At 37.8% G+C, this 17,383-nt stretch overlaps 1 protein-coding gene across 3 annotated transcripts in view; it reads left to right on the top strand.

Moving 5' to 3' along the window:
- Nucleotides 1-17,383, top strand: part of Slc14a2 (solute carrier family 14 member 2) — a 420,990-nt gene that overhangs the window by 178,944 nt on the left and 224,663 nt on the right. Inside the window, exon 3 of one of the 3 annotated variants that reach the window (XM_063231750.1) lies at nt 10,455-10,504. The exons of the other annotated variants lie outside the window; for them this stretch is intronic. The gene's annotated coding sequence lies outside the window, so the exon portion shown is untranslated. The remainder of the gene's footprint in view (nt 1-10,454; nt 10,505-17,383) is intronic. 3 annotated transcript variants of the gene reach the window in all.

The raw sequence follows: 17,383 nt of genomic DNA, 5'->3' as shown, positions 1-17,383 counted from the left end.
TCAAAGAGGTATTTATACAGCAGTGTTTACAGTAGCATTGTTCACAATAGCAAAAGGATGAAAATACCTGAAATGTTCATTGATAAATTAATAATGGATAAACAAAATGTACTATTTACACAAAATAGAATATTATTCAGACCTAAAAAGGAATGCAATTCAGATATATGCTACAACACAGATGAGCTGTACACATTATGCAAAGTGAGTAATATAGTCATAGAAGAACAAATACAACATGACTCTGCTTATATAAGCTATTTAGAGTAGTCAGAATCATAGAGACAAAAAGTAAATGGTAGTTGACAGGGGCTAGGAGTAAGAAGGAGTAGACAGTCATTGTTTAATGAGTATACATTTCAGCTTGGTGATGACTGTAACAATGAAACATACTTATTGTTACTGAATAGACATTTAAAACTGGTTAAAATGGTAAACTTTGTGTTGTGTGTATTTTACCACAATAAAAAGTAATTTAAACAGCCAAAGAAAGCACAAGACCAGGGATGTAGCTCAGTGGTATAGTACCCGCCTGGCAAGCAGAGGCCCTGAGTTTGATTACCAGTACCGCCCACACTCAAAAAAAGAAAGAAAAGTTAAGGACACTAAATAGATGCTAAGTCCTGGTGCAATCCTCACAAGTCTCAGCAAATAGGTCCTATGACTGCCCTCAATTTTAAGATAGGAGCACCAAGGCAGAAAAAAGATTAGAAAGCTCACCTATATTCACAGAACTAGAAAGTACTAGAGTCAGAATTTGAACCTAGGCAATTTGACATCTGAATTATGCTCTGTGCTGTTCTTGGTGAAGCTAACTACTATCTAGACTAAAGGCAACCAAGTTCATTCCTGGGCCATTATACAGGTTGCCAAGAGCAGATGTATTGTTCTGAACCCAAACTACCAAGCTTATGAACACCTAAACATGTAGGGGGCACTGCTGGAAAACCCAGCCCTGGAATCTGCCACCATTCTAAAAGAGGCAGTGTTCTGAGTTTGACTCAAGCTCTGAATGCCTTCTGAGAACCTCAGAAATATCCCAGACATGGGAGACCCAACTGGAGTCCATTGACAATAGGGCCATGTGGGTGAAATAACAACTTCTTTGGCTTCTCCTATTGTTTGGCACCAAAGAACTTGGGAAGTTTCCTAGCAGCAGCTGATTTTTTATTTTTTCCAATTGTTATCACTATTCTGTTTGATTAAGTCGGAGGAGAAAGAATACATACTATGGTAGGACTTGTTTTTTTCCGTTTGCATATATTTTCTTTCTACTTTTCAAATCTTTCTTCTATTTTCTGCCACCTACAAAGACAACCAGTCAGATTATGTTTGGAGTTAAGGATTCTGATTATGCTACTATTCTTAGGAAGAGATTTGCAAATGACAGCTGATACCAAGAGTCAAGTGACAAAGTAACCCTACACAACACCTCTTTCTTTTCTTCCTGCCCATTGTCATTAGAGTTGGCTGCCAACTCAAAGGTCTTGTAGACATAAAACAATTGGCCGATCACGATTTCATATCATATCCAGCCAGTTTTGTAGTTTGCATTGAAAGAAGCTTTGTGATAACAACAGGAAAGCATGACAGCCTAAGGTAGATTTTTTTTTGGTAATGTAATATAATTTAAAGCAATTTGAAATTTACAAAAATTTTCTAAAATAGTACAGTCATTTCATATATTCTTCACTCAGGGAACACAATCAAGTTTCACAAAATGTTTCAAAGATATTCTCTAGAGCAAAAGGGACCAGTCCACAATCATGGGTTATACTTAGTTGTCACATCATTTTAATATCTCTAGATCTGAAACATTCCTTCTGTCCTTTCTGTAGTCTCCTATCAGGATCTCTTTTGTCAGTTGCAAAGCAATCATTTTATGGACTGTCCTTCAACTTTGGTTGAGACAATCTTGTCTTATGATTAGAACCAGGTTGTACCTTTTTCAGCATAAATATCCCAGAAGTAACGTTCTTCTCATTGGCATTTTCTCACGTGACAGGCAATGTCAATTTATCCCATCCAAGGTAATAGTAATTTTGATTACTTAACTAAGATGCTGTGTTCCAAGTAGCTTCACCATGAAGTTACTTCTTCCTCTTCATACTTAAGAGTCCGTGTGGAAATACCTTAAGACCTCTTTCATTATCCCACGTTCACCTACTAGTTTTCACACTATCTCATATCATTCACCTAACTTTATATCATTATTATAGTTGCCAAGTGGTGGTTTCCTAATTCTGTCAATCCTTCTGTACTTACTGGTTGACATTCTGCTGTAAAGAATGGCTATATACTCCCCTTACACACCCATGTTTCTAATTCATGTTTATAATATGTTAACTCATGTATGTCTTTTATTCAACACATTGCAATCCACTCCTACCATTATTTGACACATGGATTTGTGCTAGATTTTGTTAGCAGGAGCCTTTTCATGCTGGATCGTACATCCTTTTCATCTCAGTGTACCTTCCTTTGAGAAATTCATTGGACTTTACTTCCCTGCCCCATTTCTGTGGTCAGTCATTTGTCTAAGGATTACAGGTTATGAGATCTGAGTGTATATGCACTCAGCCCTACTGGGGTGTTGCTGCTCTGGAGAAACCACATTGGCAGATCATTCTCTACTTCCTCAGATCTTTCATCAAATATCACCTTCATGAGTTCATCCTTGTCTGTCCTATTTAAACTGCAACATCAAACATCATCCTTAGTCTCAACCTATCTCTCTCCCATTCTGTAATGTTTTCCCTAACACTTACCATACAACTCTACAAATATTTCTTCTGTGTTTACTTCGTTATTCTCCTTCAAATCCCAGAACACTCTAGCTCCCTGAGGAAAAAAAATAAATTTCTTTTAAATTCTAAATTTTAAATTTTAATATGTGATCAAAACAGATGAATATTTTTGTCTTTATTAATATGAAAAATACTTTGGACTCACCCAAGAAAAAAATCAAGGCAGAGTATATGGAATGCCCTAAACTCAAGAAAGCTATAGACATGAAGGAAGGGTCAGGAGGCTGAGGCACATAAGTGAGAGTAGTGGGAATGCCTGCACGATTTTGCGCTTCCTCAAAAAAGGTTGGCGTATTTCATTATTAATCCAACAGCCTCTATAAGACCTTAAGTGCAGGAGTGACTGAATCTAATTTTTTTTTTTTTGGTATCACACTAGTGGGAGAATGGAGAAGTAATTATGTAGGAGTAAGAATTTTAGCAGAAATCCTTATACAGGTTGTTACAATGACCCCCAAAACAGATGATGTGATAATGTCTTAGGGTAGTGACAGTAGTGGTAATGGTAGATTTTAAAAATATTTTGGAGAAAGACTTCCTAGAACCACTGGTGACTGATGAGATATGATGACATAAGAAAAAGAGAAGTGTCAAGAATGATCCTCAGGTTGTAGATTGAAAAAAAAGGTAATCAAATCTGGACCATCTGCCTTCAAAGTCTGCTATTGTGACTGGTTAGGCATCCTTAGATGGCCAGAGACAAGAGAACAAGGCTTTGGAGTGAGTGTTTATTTGGAAGAAGAGTTGCCTGGTAAACTCCCTGGTTCCTCACCTACCCTACTGGGTAAGCCAAATTTCCCTGTAGATCAAGAAATGATGATGTAGATACCCAAAACCCAAGATAATGGCCTGTCGGCAATGCAGCCATAGTAGCAGATGAACCCCACGAAAACTTAGGAACAAGGAATCGCATCCCAGCCTTCTCATCCTGCTCCCCTCCCTCTCTTTCCTCCCACAAATGTTTCTTTTTGTAATTGTCTATAAAAGATTATTGTCTGCATTTTATTTAATTATTCTGTATGAAGTAATTATGAGAGAATAATCAGCCAGTTCGCCGATAATAGACGTTTCATAAAAGAACACAAAAGACACTAATAAAGGCAGAGCCAGCCCTCATCGCTGTCATTATTAGTTTCTCTACATCTTTAATTCTTATGCGTTTTTATTATTTGACTGAAATTAATTGTCCATTTCTTTCCCTGATCAGGTTTATTGCAAGTGGGCCCTTTCTAGACAGTTATACCATTTGTGTGTTTATCTGGCAAAGCCCGATAGATCTTGTCAACATTGAAATATCTATCTAGGAGCCTAGAAGGAAAAGAGTCATAAAATAGTGTCTTGGCACTCTCAAGGACCCTGTGAGAATTCAACAATCTCCACTCGTCCATTCCTTTCTGCCATCCTTGTTTTATAAGTGAGAAATCTGAACCATTGAGAAGAATTCCCATTGCTTATTAGTGGCAGAGAACCAGAGCCCAGATCTCTTGCATGACTCTTTAATGATGAAGCTAGACCAGTATCTAACCATGTGTACAGGAAATGCAGCTTCTTGTCATCGGTGTGAGCCTTTGCAGAAGCTGGTGTCTGGGACTTTGCTATTCTTGTGCATAATATTAGGAAGGCTCTACTGTCAACTCCTAGTTCCTAAAAAGCCTTCTGTGAATCAAATACCTCAGTAGCCTTTTATCAGGATGCAGCAGTCATCTCTTAATGCCGTAACAAAATATCACAGAGAGGGTGGCTTACATTTTAAAGTAAATTTAAAAGAATTTAAAAGAAATTTATTTTTTTGTAGTTGTGAAGGCTGCAAGTCCGAGATCACAGTGTCAGCAGGGTCAGTTTCTGATGCAGCGTCTCTCCTCAGCTTGTGATGGCTGTCTTCTCCCCATGTCTTCTCACAGTCTTTCCTTCATCTAAAAGGGAGAGAGAGTTCTCTGATTTGTCTTATCAGACAAGGGCTCCACTCTCACCACCTCATTCAACCAGTAGTCACTTGTCCAACGTCAGCTTTTAAAATCAGAGCCATCTTAACTGGTTCCAGCCCTGATGTATGGTCCCAGCCTTTCTGCCATTGGTGCCTCAGCCAATATATGCCACATGGTTGATAGCTTTCCAAAGAGATGAGTGCCAGCTCTAGTACATCAGTCTGCTGAGGGAAACTACCACAAAGGTAAATCCTACCATTTTAGTTCACATAATAAGCAATTATAATTATGAACCTCCCCATGTTGCTTGCTTAATTATTACATAGGTCAGGTTAAAATACATTTGGTGGATATCAAGCTGCCTTTCTTTGAGATGAAGCAAAAACACTTTAGACTTCACTATTAATATCATTGCTGGGAAAATCAAGCTGGCATATGTTTTCAGTAACCACCACTGAGATAATTTCTCTCTCTCTCTCTCTCTCTCTCTCTCTCTCTCTCTCTCTCTGGGCTAATTCTAGGAAAGAAAAGCATTCAAAATATTATATTTACCATCTCATAGAACATTCATGTCATGTAGCACCTACAATTAATGGTTTGTACTTGTGAGGATATGAGTCATTACAGCAAAGCATTTAATTCCATTCTTCTCCAAAGCACTGATTTAATCCACCTGAGTTAAGCCAGAGCTGTAACACAACTTCGCAGAATAGAGCGCCATGTGATAAAACAGTATGTCCAAATGACAGCAGTTTTGCACGTGCACATAGCAGCTTCCAGTCTGGGATCTCCAAGAGTTGCTTCTCGCAGGGTAATTGATGGCACCTCTAAGCATTACATTAAACATTTAATTGAACAGTTAAATGTGGATTAATGAGGCCATTAATTAATACAGCAGAGGAGTCTGCAATTTTTATCTGTGGACCACAGAGAGGATTTCTTCACACCATGTGTTTGAAACTCTACCATGAAAATTCAAAATCATGAAGCTGTGCAAGTGGGTGTGGGGGTGGGGGGGGGGTGACTGGAGTAGGAATAGCACATGGCTAGCTAGAAGAAGACCCAGAATTTGAAGGCATAAGTTCAAGACCACACTCTAGTGTTAACTGCTGTGTGTCTCTAGGTAAATTACTGCCTCTCTCACCTGGATTTCCCTATCTGAAAAGTAAAGGGGTATATGACATTGTCCCAAAGAGTTCTTTTATTTAAACTGCGCTTTGACTTGTTGAATTTAGCCAAGTTGACTGTGTAAATGGCCCAGTTATCTAGGTTAGTCATAGAGCAGTTGGTTTCTGCTCATCCAATGTTTGACATAGAACTCCATCCCATGATAATCTGCCAAGAAGTAACAGAAGAGCTCTGGACTCGTATTCACAAGTCTCACCTTCTACCCTTCTGCTAAAAATTAAGCTCTAGGAGGGGCTGGGGATTTAGCTCAATGGCATAAGCACCTACCTTGCAAGCAGGCGGTCGTGAGTTCAATCCCTGGTACTAATAAAAAGTTAAAAAGAGCAAACAAAAAATTAAGCTCTAGAGGTCAACTGACATACCTGACTCTCCAGTCCCTCATTTTTAAAATGCAGGCATGCAAAGAGCTTCTATCAGAGTTAAATGGGATACTTTACATGAGATACAAAAGTGTGATAAATGTAGGCATCATTGTGCATATTTCTGTTGCCATCACCCGGGCTTGGAACTGTTGATTCTAAAGTCTTGTTCGTGTATATCTATACCTGCTCCACCGCCTCTCCACTTCCCTTCCATTCTCCTCCCCCTACCTTAGTGTTTACCCTGGAATTTGTTTTCCTAAATATATGGTGAATTTCATTACCAAGGTTTTTGATATCATATATCTTCACTCAACCAAACTTTACTAAACCCTACTAGGACCCAAATCACTGAGTTTCAAGAAGGGAATTTCCTTCCTGCCATGCATCCCATTTACAAAAGAGCATTTTCAGGATTCTCTGTAAGCTAAAAATGAAAACAGCAAAAGGATGAAGTAAAGACTTATTTGTTCTTTTTTCCCGTAATCAGCATGAACTATACGTTCTGGAGAATTCATTTAACATTTTAAAATTAATTTTACTGGCATACTTTAGATCCATGTAATGATCTTATTTATCATAGAGAATTTGTTCCTGTACATATTATACCTCGATTCTCCTTTTTTCCTCAGTCCCCTTCCCTCCCTTCAATCCATCTTCTCCTCTTATTTACAAGAACATTGTTTTCATTTTTCCCATTCTTTTTTCCTTTTCCCTTCTTTCCTTTCCTGTTTTCTCCTTCTTTTCCTTCCTATTTGAACATTTGCTTCCTCTCTCCTAATAGCTATTATACATTTTGGTCCTTATAAATAAGGGTAAACCCTTTCAGTTTCTCACAGAAGAAAAACAATGCAATATTTAAATGTACATGTCCAATTTATTTAAGAGTAAGGTCTCGGGGCTGGGGATTTAGCTCAGTGGCATAAGCGCCTGCTTTGCAAGCAGGCAGTCGTGAGTTCGATCCCTGGTACCGATGAAAAGGAAAAAGACCAAAAAAAAAAAAAAAAAAAAAAGAGTAAGGTCTCAAGATGTATCCATTTAGCAGAAATGTCTCATAATTAGCTTCTTTACAGCAAAGTAGTACTCTACCATATTTTTAAAAAAGCATCTTCTTCATCCATTTATCTGTTGGGCTCTTTCCAAGATGTAACTATTACAAATCATGCTACTGTAAACATGCACATGCACATATCACTCTGGTATGATACTTTTAATTCTTTTGAGAAGGTATTCACAGTTTTCGTTTTTTGAGGAGTCTCCACATGATATATAGTGGTTGCAACAATCCACACTACCACCAACAATGGATAAGGATTCCTTTTCCCTTTCCTCAAAGCCCCACTAGCATTTGTTATTGGTCGATTTCTTGATAATAGCTATTTTTTTCTGGAATGAAACAGAATCTCAGAATTGTTTTAATTTACATCTTTTGAATGTCTGGTGATTTTTTCATATATTTATTTGCTATTTTCTTTATCTGACAAGTGTCTATTCAGATACCCATTTTTGGATTAGGTTTTTAAATTTCAAGGTCTGATACTTTTAAAATCTTATATATTCTAGATAGCAGTCCTTTGACAGAGGAATAGCTGGCAAAAAATGTTTCCCACTCTGTGGGTTGTCTATTCACTCTGTTGTGGTTTCTTTTGCTGTACAAAAGCTTTTTAATAGGATGAGACCCCAGTTGTTGATTCTTTGTAATATTTCCTATGTGATCGGCATTTTAGAACTTATTTAATTCTAAGTGAACTTCATAAACTTTCATGAACAGGTCATTCAGATGATCTTTAATGGATCTATGAGGCATGTAATCAAAAGATTAAATTGTGTTCGTACTATTTCATTATTAAATGGGCAATACTATATTACACTATATGATATACAGGAATTCTCTCTCATTCAAAAAGCTTTACTTTTTACTGTATTAAATAATATGGCTTTTATGAAATAATATGGGCAATTACTATGAAATACTGCACAGAAATATGCTCATGTAATTAAATCTATATATTCTATGTACATTTAATCCATGTTGCTCATGGATCTTATATTTATGTGCAAGCCTTACTCACTAAAATTTCTTTATAAACCCCCCACTTCAATGCTTTAGTGTTTTTACACTGATTCACAGATGTGTGCAAAGAGGTAAGAATTTTGAGTCACCTGATCTGTGCATTTCCAATTCAGATCAAATAAAGCAACACTCTGTCTTCACGCTTTGCTTTATATATTACAAGCAAGTGTCTTTTATAGTCAGTTTTGTGCCACTTATTATATATTTTTGTGCTGTTCATTGGTGATTTTGCTAATAAAAATGGCTCTAAGTGCAATGAAAAAGTACTGCCTGGTATTCCTAAACTTAAGAACACTGTGACGTATCTCACAGAGAGAGAAAATTTTAGGTGTTAGACAAGCTTGATTCGGACCTGAGTTACAATTCTATTGGCAATGAGTTCAGTGTTAAAGTGCAAGCTATGTATTCATTGAGGTATCTTTAAACATAAATGCCCATAAAATAAGATTATTAATTAGTTGACAAAAATGTTGTAACCAGAGGCTCCCAGTAACTTCACCTTGTATTTCCCCCACAATCAATGGTTGAGTATTCCCTAATTCAGTGTTTTCAGCAACATTATTAAAAAATAACTACCGCAAATAATGAGGGCTGAATATATGGGTGTGTATAATTAAGTACTAGACACTGACTACAGAGGAGCATAATTAGCAAATTTATCCAGTGCTTTTCTACTTAGCTTGTTAATCTCACCAGAAGTTGCTAATTTAAATGAGTGCCTTGGCTTTTATTAAGACAAATGAAAACTAGTCAGTTCAGTCTTAGGATACAAAAGACTAAGCCTTAGAAACAAAACTTCACTGTATTAAAAACCTTAATTAAGGAAATTACACAACAGAAGCACAGTGAAGGAATGGGGTGTCGTTGTGAATTTCATGAACGTCAATTAAGTACATTTCTCCATAGCACATGGATTCAGTTCCCCAAACCACCCACACTGCAAAGCATGTCAGCTGTATCCCTCATACATCATCATCTACTCTGCAGCAATCTTCACCTAGGTCACAGTAGGTTCCAGATTCTGGTGCACAGACAATATAAATGACAAATCCTCACTTTGCAATTACCACAGTATGTGATGGCCTGATAGAGAAATACAGGAAAAGCAGTGAAAACAACTCAGCCTGGAGTGCACAGCGAATGTCTGTGGAGTCCAATAAAAAGACAAGATGCTCGAGCTAAGAGATGAGAAACAGTTAGTACATTGTCTGGGTAGGAAGCCCTGGTGCAGGAGTCCACAACACTCACTATAAATAAAAGTATTAGAACCGGTAGTTTCGATCACACAGAGATGATGAAATCAGGGTCCTCAAAAGCCAGCTTTAATAGGAAGCTTTTCCAGAAGATACGCTCTCTTCATAAGTCATACATTACCAACCAAGATCAGTCTAGATTACTCCGATGGACTCCTTTCTCCTCCCATCTCACACGTATTGAAGAGTGTCTGCCTCCCCCACAGAACTGTGTACCCTGAGAACTGGTGCCAGCCACTTTGTTGGTGGAGGTGATCACTGTTCCATTTCCCCCCACTTTCAACCTTTCCCGGTATAAGATAGTACACAACTGAATGCAGAATGTGGAGTAAGGACAAAGTCTTTTCCCTTGGGTAGCAACCTTGCTAAGAGATTTTTCAAGATTACATTAATTATGGGTCTTTTTCCATATGGAAAAACATTTTATCCCTGTGTATCAATGTACAAGCAATAGGTCTATTCATTCCTTATATTCTATGCTTTTTATTTCTTAATTCTTTGAACTACTAATGAAGAAATTAGCAGTAAACTGTCATGGCTTGCATATAAAGCACCCCAAAGCCTCATGTGGTCATGGGGGGGGAGGCATTTCAGAAGTGACTAGAGCTAAAGTCTATGATGCTGGGATCAAGGTTATGTGATTACTAAATTAGTCCACTGATTGACTTGGCATAGTTTTGGGTTTGGGAAAATCCACCCTGGATGTGCGTGCTATCTGCCCTAAAGCTGTATAGCCTGCATAGAATACAAGGAACAGAAAGAGGGCAGCCATTGTAACTTGCTATTCACTGCTTGATTCCTGCTGCTTTGTCGCCCTCTGCTAACCATGAACTGTTTCCCTTCCGCAGTGTTCCTTGGTCGTACCACCCTGCCTTATGAACTGAAACCTCTACAATCTGTAAGCTACAATAAATTTTCCCTCCTTTAACTTTGAATGTCAGGTATTTTGTCTCAGCAACAAAAAAGGTAACTAAAACATAACTAGACCTAAAACAGAATACTTTAAGTCTCCTGTTTTCTACTCCTAAATGTCACCTTTGGGTCCATCAGTGGGACCCATGTTCTCAGCTGAATGTGAACAATATCACATGAACATGAGGCTCATATGCCTGCTTTTGTCAGTCTGTTACTTCTATATCTGGAAGAATTATGTGCTTCTCATCAATTCACTTAAATTTACTTTCCACAAAGACCTGATCTCTCTGAGTGTACAGAATAAGATGAAACACATCCAGGCAGGATGGAAGGTATGAGCATGCATGACCATGAGCAGGTGTTACTATAGATGAGTGGATCAAGAGGGCCAGGCTTGAGATGGTGGAAGAATGCTGTCAGACTTCTGAGTCAGAAGGCCTTGACCTTCTCCTATTTGGTGGAGGGTTCCCAATGTCAAGTGAGCAGGTGGTGCCATGTGATATAAGTTAGTGGAACTGAGCAGGTGGAACAGAGACAAACTCCATTTGGAGGGATTAGAGACTACTCAGATTTTGTGACCGGTGTCACTAGATCTTTCAGTTTTCCAAGATAGGTAGAAATCTGTCTCAACATCAGCATTTTTTTCATTGAATCTGATTTTTCAAAACCAAAAACCATCCTCAGGATGTCAGTTATTTAGGAGTTTGCATATTTGTTTGTTTGTTTTGTTGCTGTTTTCCAGCAATGCCTTTGCCAGTCATAGGAAGAACATAAAGATAAATAGGATTGTGCTCATCCTAAAGGAGATTAAGATTCTGGGAGAAAGAGAATGCTTATGCAGAAAAAGATAATTATGCACAGTGGCTTATGTCATCTAAATTTATCTACAAAAAAAAGAGTAATAGGATGTTTCAAAAACAATTTTGTAATAAGAAATTCTACCATTTCCACCCACTAAAAAAGAAACTTTTTCTGCCAGTGGTCTATTGGCTGAGCTTATAGAGGTATAGAATTGCTTAGATAGTTCCATTGAAATATGGTAAAAAGGCTAATAAGACCGGTTCTGTCAAAAGCATGCCCATGGTGAAACTAGCATGTTGGAACACTACCACCCTGGCAATCTTCAACTTCCTTTCCTTTCTCTTTCTCTTTAATTGGACTCAGACTCAAGTCCTACGATTCCAGTATGGTACTTTTTCTTCTTTTTGCTTAAGAAAATCGTTACAAATTATAAGGTTATACAAAACATTTAACTTCACTTTATGCCACAGTTTTCTCATCTATAAACAAAATAATGATAATGCCTATTTCTTGAATGATTTATGATGATTGTGTGGGATCATACAAGTAAACATGACATGAATATTCTAGCAGTGTAGTAAGAAAGAAGAGAATACAACCCTGTGTAGGTCTTCTGTGAGAGAGAGACTTGAGAGGGGTCCTGTTAGAGAAAATCAGTACTCCCATAATCAAATAAAGGCATGAATACTTCCTTCCTGGCCCTGAAGTGAACCAAGTAGGTAGCTATCAAATATGTCTTCCTCAGGATGCTTCCTAATCTGGTGCAGTGATGGCAAATCTTTTGGGGACCAAGTGCCCAAACTGCCACTCCAAAATCACTTATTAATCATCAAGTGCCAACACTGCAATTAAATCTGAATGCTCAGCTGTTTGGGACGATTCTGAGGCTAATTGGCTGGCACACTGGGGTGAATTGGCCTGCTCCAGCACGTGTGCCATAGATTTGCCATCAAAGATCCCATCCTTACCTTTAGAAAAGTTCTCGTGTAGTGGTTACTTTTTATTACAGATTAATGCAGAAACTAATGCTTTGAAGCAGAATTGAGGTCCAGGAGTAAGGGATGTGTTTCTTTCATCATTCTCTTCAATTTTAGACAACAGAGCATGCCCAGTGTTGCACAAACAAATGTACTGCTTCTTGCATTCTTTGGAGTGTCCCAGTACATGTATGTATTGTGGTATCTGATCACGTACTGAATTTGCCCATCAGAGACCTCTAATTGAGCCATCTCTACTATTAGGTGTCATAAGTTAAATATTAGTCTTAATTTGAACTAGATTATCATCACGTTAGACTTTTCTGTCATTCTAGGTAACTACAGAGCCAATGGCTCTCACATTTCCAAGTGTTAAAGAATTGCCTCTTCAAAGAGTTCAACTCTTTCCCAATTTTTATTTAGAAAACTGATAATGGTTGAAATAAGCCATAGGGGGTCAAAGAGCCAGGTGGCCAGAGAGCTTATACCCAAGATGAGAAAAGCCTTACTACCTGCTGGTTTAATAGGCTGCCCTTATTTCTAATGGGGCTTGAGTGGAGCTGAAATCGAGGCAAAGAGACCATATCAGAGCGATCTTAGCATTGAACCACCTGATACTGGGTCTGTGGGGGATATTTCATCATTGTCTGCTTGACCTTTAGCCCCTTAGACTTATAGCCCATCATTTCTAGGAAGCAGCAACTAAAAAAGCCATTTGTTCCCATCGAATGTACCTGTCCTGATGTGCTGTCAACAGCTGTTTGCATTGCTAACTGTGCCAAGGGAAAACAATTGATTCCAGCAAACTCAGATTTCTAACCACCTCTTTTATTTTTGTCACTCCTAGTGCTAATGATGACCTATATTCTCTACCATAATGATTATCTAAAAAGTCTTTTTAGCTTTGAAGAGAGCATTTGAGTCCTAAGTGCGTGTATTGTGAAGCATATAACATGGAGTAGACTATTATCTTAGAATTCATTCGCCTATTTTTTCTTTTTCTTTTTTTCTTTCTTTTTTTTTTTTTTTTTTTTTTTGAGGTAGTGCTGTAAATTAAACTGCTTGAGTTGGCTTTGTAGGTTTCTTTTTTCTCCCCCCCCCCCCGCCTTTTTTTGCATACACAGCAAGGATAACTACACTTCAGATTTATGAGCATTGTGAACAGGTTGCCATAGCAACCACTCTGGCTGCTCTACACCAAATAACCTTGTCATGTGAGCGTTTATCACAGGAACATCAAGGACTGGATTGCACTGTACGCTCTTTGGCTAAACAGCAGGATTTTTCTGAATAATAATTGGTCATGGCCTTTTATTCCACCAGTCAGAGTTAATCATCCTCGGAATCTGAAATTAACCATAATGCATTCAAGGCACAGAATGCAGCCATTCAAAAATTCCTCTTTGGGGGAAGAAAACTTTCCGCTGATCTTTGCTCTTTGTTATCTACAATTGTTGTTATTGTTATTGTCATTATTATTGAAAAAGCTTAATAGGATAAGGATGAGGATTTGAGAATGGCATAGAGAACTCATTAACAGGATATAAGTAAAATGAGCATTTTTAACTAGCCTATTATTTATTGTAATAAAAGATATTTTAAACTGCCATCAAAACCAGCCGGGTTTTTTTTCCTCTCAAATTACCTTTCATGACATTTGATCATTTGAATGTTTTTTAGGTTAATTTCTTTCCTGTAGGTCTATGTTTTAATACACCCTAAGAAATCTCAATATGCCTCTGATGTACTATCTCAGAAGCGAAAATGAGCAGGGTGTGAAGGATCAGTGAGGTCCAGTGCCAACACAGCATGCAGGTGGGTATGTGTGCATGTTTTGCTTGTGCGCACATACACAACCTGCAGGATGGATCATAGAAAGAAAATAATTATATCACATGGATACAGCTGGCTTTCTACCACTGGCAATTGTGCTAGAGCTGGGGGTAGGGGGATCAAAAAATTTCAGGATTGTGGTTATTCAATAAAGAGGATTTCTGGTCGCTGAAGAGATGCCTCATAAAATTCTACTAAGTATGGGTCAAATGAGTAAATTCAGCAAACTTTGGGCGGGGGGGGGGGTGGGGGAGCATCAAAGGGGACATCTTAACACCCTTTTTGATGACTTTCTCTCTTATCTCTGCTTTTTGCATTTCCCTAGTCCTGATTCTTATTTCTTACAGACTTTCCATCAACATTATTGTTGATCATAATCATATCTTATATGTGACCTCGCCTAAGAATAGTTATGTAAAATAATAAATAAACATTGGATCTCTGTGGAAAATTCAGAAATTAGTAAAGAATTTTTTTCAAAGAATTGATTGAAAGAGAAAAGAACATTTTTAAGTGCCCATCAGGTCATATCTTCTGGTGTGTCACCAACTTAACCAACTTCTAAAACTTTTATGAGAAAGACCTGCAATCAGTTCAATCAAATGAAGCTAAATGACTGGATCTGGATAAGAAATATAGCTACCTAGGAACATTTTGGATGAAGCTATTCAGGGAACTAGCTCAGCTATCTCATGTCACTTTTCTGCTGTGTGTGTGTGTGTGTGTGTGTGTGTGTGTGTTTTCTCCCTTTGAAATAAATGTATATATAGACTGATGAAAGCTCAGTTTTGGAAAAGTAAAAACACTAAGCAGTGGTGGGAACACAGTAGTTCATTATTTCAGCATACGTAGAATATGTTCCTTGTAAATGCAAGAACACTATTAGGTGTTGTGAAGTAAGCAGCAGTGGAGACCTTAGTTCCACTCTTGGGCACTTACCAGCTCAAAGGAGAAAAAAAAGTGCACACCATTGTTTTGTGGAAAATCTTCATTGAATTGTGAACCCTGGATTCACAAAGCATACTTTGACCTGGATGATCCCTAGAGATCTTCATGGCTTCCTGTGGTTGTTGTGTAGGTGAGATTTAAATGTGAATAGAGTCTAGTATGGTGGTTCAGCCTGCAATTCCAGCTCTTGGGAGGCTGAGGTAAGAGAACTGCTCATGAGTTCGATGTCAGCCTGGGCTACACAGTGAGCTAAAAGCCACCTGAACTATGTAGTAAGACCCTGTCTCAAAAAAGAAAAAGGTAAATAAAAATGCAAATGGTTTTTACCCTAGTGGCACTTCACTCTTGCTTACTTTTGTCCACCAAAGTATTGAGCAAATTTGGTTTTTGTTGGGATTCTAGAAGTTGTTCAGTGGTATTTCCCATCTTGCCTCCTATTTGTATGTTATAAGATCCATGAAGCAATGTATCCTCTGTACTTTAAGTAGTATGATCATTCTTCTTGCGATGAATTCTCAGTATATATAAATCATGTCATGTTCCCTTGCTTATGAGTACCTTTGTTTAAAAAATTCTGTGTGATATAAACCTGCACAGCAAAGTATTTCAAAATATATTTACTTAAAGTGTCAATGATAATTTGATATTCTTCATGTTTTCTGTGGGTCATAAATTCAAGAACAGCTTGACAATGCAGTTCTTTCTTGGGATCCCTCATGAGGTGCAATCAAATGTTAGCAAGGGCTACAGTCATTTGAAGACTGGACTGAGGCAGAGGACACATTTCCAAGCTGATTCACTCATATGGCTGCCAACTTGGTACTTAACTTTTGAACATGTTTCTATTCTTCCACACCTGAGTGTCTCCACCTGAATTCTGGAGTATCCACCCAACACTATAGCTGGCTCCCTCCAGATCAAGTTAGTAAAGACACAAAGTCCTAGTCTTGTAAATCCCACACCATCACTTCTGGCATATGCTATTGATCATACAAAACACCTTGTTTCAATGAGGAAGAGAAATGTACCACACATATATATACAATGAAGACTCCAGGATCCATAGGAGAGGAATAGCTTCAAAGCTAGATGCCAGAGAAATGCTATATCTTTGTACCTTAAGTGTGGATGTGTGAGTTCCGGTATTCAGAAGAGGGACCCATATGGGCGCAGAGGCAGGCCACGAGCCCCAAAGCCTGTCAATGAGGGACCCAGCTAAGCAAGCAATGCAGGTGCTGGGTCCAGGAGAGAGAGGGAGGGAGAGAGGCCGACACCTGCCGCCAATAAGGGTGAGTGACCTTACACTCCATTTCTGCTCAAAAACTAGAAATTTTTCTAGCCATATTGGAGTTGAATGGTACTTAGTGAAGAATTTCTTTAACATATTCTAGAATAATGGTTGCTAATGAGAAATAGTGGTGAAATTATTTTAAATATGCATGACACTAAAATTTTAAGTCTAGCCTAAACATGTATGTGTAATTTTATTTGTCAATTGGGTGGAAAGGAAAAGGATTTTAAAAAGAAAAAATGGAAATAGAGATTTTTCAAATACGAGGGGGATCAGAGATGGAGGGAACATGAATGGAGAGAGAGAGGAAATAAAAAATAATTAAGATGTACCATGTACACAAACCAAATCCTCACAAAAATGTAATCATAATGTATTGCAAATATGTTCATAAAAGTACATAACTAAATGTACATCATTTAAGAGAAAAAACAATTGGTGAATTTTTAAATAACTGTGTTACTGTTTTCCCAGAATCATTTTGAGTACATCATTTGCATTATCCAGTTCCAGTTTCTTTTAAATGAGTCAAGATACTAAAATGATATTTTCTGAGCTATCTAAATGCAGAATTCATCAAGACCCTCATGATTTATGGCAAACCTTTAGAATTGCTACACACACTCAATTCAAAATTGATTCTTTTTTGTCAACTTCTCATTTACTGACTTTCCATGGCAATCAAGTTAGTTGTTATAAAAACAAAACCCTCTTTGCATTCATACTTCACGGTTTTGCATAATATTTAAATATATTACATAAATTATAAATACAACCAGCATTAAAAGATTTGAGAGCAAACACAAGTGATTCTTGGAAAGCACACAGCCCAACAGGTAGGAATAAAACGCACAAACCGCCTAAAGAGGACTGTGCTAGCCTCAAAGAGTCATTAGAATGTTTTTAAAATGGAATGGACAGCAGCAGTTTAAAATGGCTCATTGGTTAAGGTCATGTGTTATGCTCAATATTTTTGCTCAATTTGCATTTCTTTAAAAATGTGCATTAAAAC

Source organism: Cavia porcellus, unplaced genomic scaffold, assembly GCF_034190915.1.
Source record: "Cavia porcellus strain 051 isolate PalLab524CR breed Dunkin Hartley unplaced genomic scaffold, mCavPor4.1 scaffold_20, whole genome shotgun sequence".
Classification (NCBI taxonomy): domain Eukaryota; kingdom Metazoa; phylum Chordata; class Mammalia; order Rodentia; family Caviidae; genus Cavia; species Cavia porcellus.
The sequence above is the reverse complement of the archived record's forward strand: the minus strand, read 5'-3'. Positions and strand labels throughout refer to the sequence as shown.